The following is a 4,739-nucleotide window of genomic DNA, read 5'->3' as shown; positions in this document are numbered from 1 at the left end:
CACCGTGCACCTTCTGTCTTGGTCATGACGCCCCATGGACCACGGCGCCCGGCCGGAAGCTGGGAGTCAGCCGCGAGCCCCGGCTCTTCTGTGGCCATCCCCGTTTCATCAGTGCCCCAGATCTGCGGGTCCAGACGGCATACACCACACAGGTGAATGCTCCCCACACTGCTCCTCTGCTCTGGGAGGCACTGGAGGCCAGAAACCGCGGGTCCTTAGCTAAAGGACCAGGTACTGGGCACACTGACCGCTTTGTAAGCGCTTCCACATTATTGCTGATCTCCTGGACACGCACACGTGTACAGCATTCACGCACCCCTCGGTGCAGGAAGGGCCGCTGGGAGACCACTCCCTGATGTATCTGTTTCTACCAACAGAGACGGGCTTCCATCTGTGTGAGGGGGCCTCTCTTTGCGGCCAGAACTCAAGCTCACCTTCCCCTTCAAGGCGCGAGTGTAAAGAAAGGGTCCCAGGAAGATGATGAAGCTAAGAATGGTCAAGCAGGTCCCATGGAGAGACGGCCTTAGTGGGGGCTCCCGCCAAGCAGCGCCTGAGACAAGAGATATGGGTGACCCCCCAGGAGGAAGGGAGGAGGGAGAGGTAGGCAAAGGATGAGAAACCAGGCACGAGGGATTTATTGGGCTGGTTTCCATTGTGGGTGACAAGCTGGGAACCTGTAAAGAAGGCCCCTACTGATGGCTTGTCCTACTGATGGCTTGTCCTGGTGCAGAAGACGGGGTATCTGTCTGCTGACCCCTGCCCCACCCTGGAGGAGGGTCATCGCCAGGGAAACGAGCCCTCCTGCACTCCTGAGCCATCTGCCTGTGTGGGACAGTGAGTTCCTTTGGGTTTGCCAAGACCCTGGGGCGGATGGAGAGGTCAGGGTGGGTGTCTGACGTGGAAGAGCAATGACATGTGCAACCGTCCCCAAGGCTGCCACGGAGCTCAGGAGAGGTGGGCTGAGAGGAGACATTTCTGCTCTAAGACAGAGAGGTGCTTAAGCAAGAGGAACAGGCTTCCTGCCATCGGAGCAGGTTGGCGGTGCCCGATGAGGACGAATGAGTTTGATGACTATTTCTACTAGAAACGTCCTCGAGTGTGCTCGCTTCGTAAAAAAAGATTGCACTGGGGGTGGGGGGTGAGCAGAAGGTGAGGAGCATTTCTGAGCTGGTGAGGGACGCAGCGCCTTGGCCCCCACACCCACACCCAGGCCTCTGCTGACTGCGGGTTCGACAGGACGCAGGAGCCAAGGACCCTTTCCCAGCTCTCCTTGCAGGGACCCAGGCCCTGCCGAGCACCCCCCTGGCAGCGCGCCCCGGAGGACGCCGGTGGACACTAACCCTGCCTCCTGCGGTCTCGGAGGAGCCGGTGTGGCACCCACAGCTGGGTGTCCGTCTTGTCACCATGAAGTGACAAGTGAGGAAGAAGGCGGGTCTAACCAATGTAGAGGCGAGGCGGATCCCCACGGGGCTGGGTCTGCTTCAGCCTGGCCCTTGCTCCCCCTAACCCTTTCCTTTAGGAGGAAAACGCCCAAGCCCCCCTCTGCCCCGACTGCAGCAGGGCCGTCCCACCGGCAGCGCCTGCGCGGAGCCGAGCCCAGCCCGGGCCGCTCGTCACGCTGTCCCCGTTCCGGTCTCACGGCTCCCCGAGTCTGCCTTCTTTCAGGCCTTTCCCCCCCAGCGGCACCCCCCGAAGCCCCTCACCGCGTCGGCCTGTTCCTGCCTGCCCACGCGGCTCCCCTGCCTCCTGCTCTCCTGCTCAGACAGGGCGGACGTGACCCCACGGGAAGGAGGGACTGCAGAACGTGAGAGGACCCTGCTCCACCAGCCCCTCAAGCCTGCCATTGCCCCCCGAAGCCAGCAGATTGCTCGGGGACTGCTGCGCTCTCAGGGAGACAGGAAGGGCGGGGCCCAAGGTCCCCCTCGCTACAGGGCCAGACGTTAGAAGGAAACATCTATCTGCACGAAGCCTAGTACGAGAGATTTACTAGGCTCTTTGTTCTGAAATGCCCCGACCCTTTTATGTTCCATCCATGCAAATAAAATGAAGAATTAAGTAACTCTTAATTCTAGGATGATAATTTTTAAAAATCAACATCTCAAGAGTTGTTTTTTCCTCCAGGGGGAGCCCCCAGAAATCACCAGCCATAACCCTCGGTCGTTCCTTCGCCAGCATGAACCTCTCTCCTTGACATGGGACAAGTCCCCACGCCGCTTGTCACCCACAATGAACCTGGCACACGCAGTCCACACTGCGGCCTCGAGAAAGCCTGGAGGAGGCTATGGTAGGTCACATCTTTGCTCCAACCAGAGCTCCTTCCAGAGCGAGAGCAGGGGCTGGCTGAACAGTCATCTGCTGAGGTGGGGATGGAAAAGTCCTGCTCTCCGGTAGCTGATGGGCCAACCTGAAATTAGTGGTAGGTGGTTTCTGTTTATTACTGTAGGTAGGCACCTCGGCTTTGTGAAGACATCGCCTTTTCCAGTAACTAGCACTCCTGCTGTTTTTGGTTGGGAGGCAGAATGAGTCACGGGGCCTCCGGTCATAATTGAGGCAGGTCTTGAAACCACATGGGGAAAACATTTTACCTGAAGAACTCCAAGTCTACAACTCTCTACCATGAATCGTCGCCTTCCATTCTTGGGATCGTTCAGCACACAACTGAGCACCTACTGGGTGCTAAGCCACCTGTGCTGGATGCTGGGCGCAGTGGTGAATGAGACAGCCAGGCCGCATTTCTAGCTTCTGGTCGGGGTGGGGATACCGACAAGTGAGGAAGGAGGAAACTTCAGCAGAGAACAATCACCAGGAAAGTAAGAGACGATTATGCACAGGCGGTCAAAGCAAACGCTGAGAAGCCCTGGCGTAGAGACGAGGATGGAGACACGCAGGAGACGCCCACCCAGTAATCAGAGGAGCTTGGGGAAGCCTTTGTGTTGTTTGTGAGGATTCAGCTGCCGGCAGCAACGATGGCAGCACTTCTTTGTAGTTACAGGGCAATTTCTAAGCTGTTGTAAGCTGTTATCTCATTTGATCCCTACAACCACCTTTCTGAAACTACTTTATTCTAACCCTTTGCAGGAGAGGAAACTGTGGCTCCGTGCAGCAGAGCGAGGCTGGAGGACGACTTTCACATTTCGTGAAAGCCACGTGGCTCGCGGCACATGTGATGAGCGTCCTCTGTGGCCAACGCTGTTTGCTACTCGTCAGCCGCCTGCTCGGTGAAACCCCTGTAAATAGGGCTCCTTCCTACATAAACGGGGGCACCAAGTACCCAAGATAAAAGCGCCTTATGAGAAATGAGTTGGGGCTGTGACTAAAAGACCCAGAACTACTTAGAAATTTCAAGTCTCACTTTCTTTTATCTTGGAATTCTTTTTAACTTTCTCCATTTTAAAACGTTCCGCTCTCTCCTACATGGAAAAAAGTAAAACCTGTCTTTCTATTTTAAGTCTGAAAACATGTTGGCCAGCCCTTCACGGCCCCTGTTCTCAGGCTCACAAGCCAGGCCGCGTCCCAGGCAGCACCTCACGGCCCCGGGAAGCCCCCCAGGGACAGCCACAGGGCAGCCCCTCGACTCACTGCTCCTTCCAAGCATGAAGGGCTGTGCCCTCGGGAAACTCTCCTGGAAGCACCAAATGGCGAACAGCAGCACGTGCTGGTGACGGGCTGACTGCTTATTCTTTGTCAGCACTTAGAACGTTTTAAAAATGAATTTAAAGTTGTTTTCCAGAACCAATAATTAAGTGCTACAGTGTTGACTGCGCAAACATTGTAATTACTTTAAATGTGGTCAGTCCCCATTGCAAAGCCAGCACACCCCTGGCATCACACGGTCACGTTTCTCTCCTTCCCAATTACCCGCCGCACTCTGCCCTCGGGCTGCGTGGCACCGAATGACATGAACACTTAGGGGGTTGGCTAAGTCACACTTTCCCAGTGGGGGAACATCTCACTCTTTTTACGTATGAAACACAGGTGTCAACGCCGCCAAAGCACACAAGCAACATGTTTTTGGTATTGCAGTGGTGTGGGGGAGGGGCCGGGAAAAAGGTGGTGAGGGAACCAGAGGTGCAGAAAGGCCAGGCTAAGGGGAGATACGTTTAGTTCCCTGGCACGTCCTTCTGTGCTTGGCAGTCCCTTGGTTGGCAGGTGAGCGAGGGTGGGAAGGGCCCCCGGGAACGCCCTGCCACCGGCAGAGGCCCCACCCTGGGGGAGTGTGCCCCCCGGCTGGGCCCGGCATGCACAGGAGGAAACACGTTTGAGGCGCACGAAGGGAGAAGCCGCTCTGGGACAAATGCTTCTTGTCACCCAGACGTATCCGTGTAAAGTGCGAGTTACTCACTTAATGTTTGTACAGACATTGAGTCAAAGCGGAAGCGTTCCTAGCCATGGTAAGGCACGTAAGTGCACCCCACGTTTGTGGGGGGACCATACACGTTCCCCAGAATCCCTCGTGGCGCCCACCGCCAGCAGAGCAGGAAGTGGTAAGCATGCCGTGTGAGCCCAGCAGCCCCCATGTGTCAGACACTGACTGTCAGCCATGAAGAGTCAAGTCCAGTCAACTAGGCCACAGAAAGGGGCATCCACCTTTCCTCTCTCGACAGAGCCCACCGTCCAGCTGCCCACTGCGGTCGCCGTGGGGACCGCTCTGTCTCCTCCTCTCCCGTTCCGTGGGAGAGCCGACGGAGTGGCCCGCGTCACTGGAGGCACAGACGGGCCGCTCCGCCCTGTGCCCTGCC

The sequence above is a fragment of the Furipterus horrens genome, unplaced genomic scaffold (genome assembly GCF_987537825.1).
Source record: "Furipterus horrens unplaced genomic scaffold, mFurHor1.1.pri manual_scaffold_10, whole genome shotgun sequence".
NCBI lineage: Eukaryota > Metazoa > Chordata > Mammalia > Chiroptera > Furipteridae > Furipterus > Furipterus horrens.
This window is presented reverse-complemented; position numbering follows the sequence as displayed.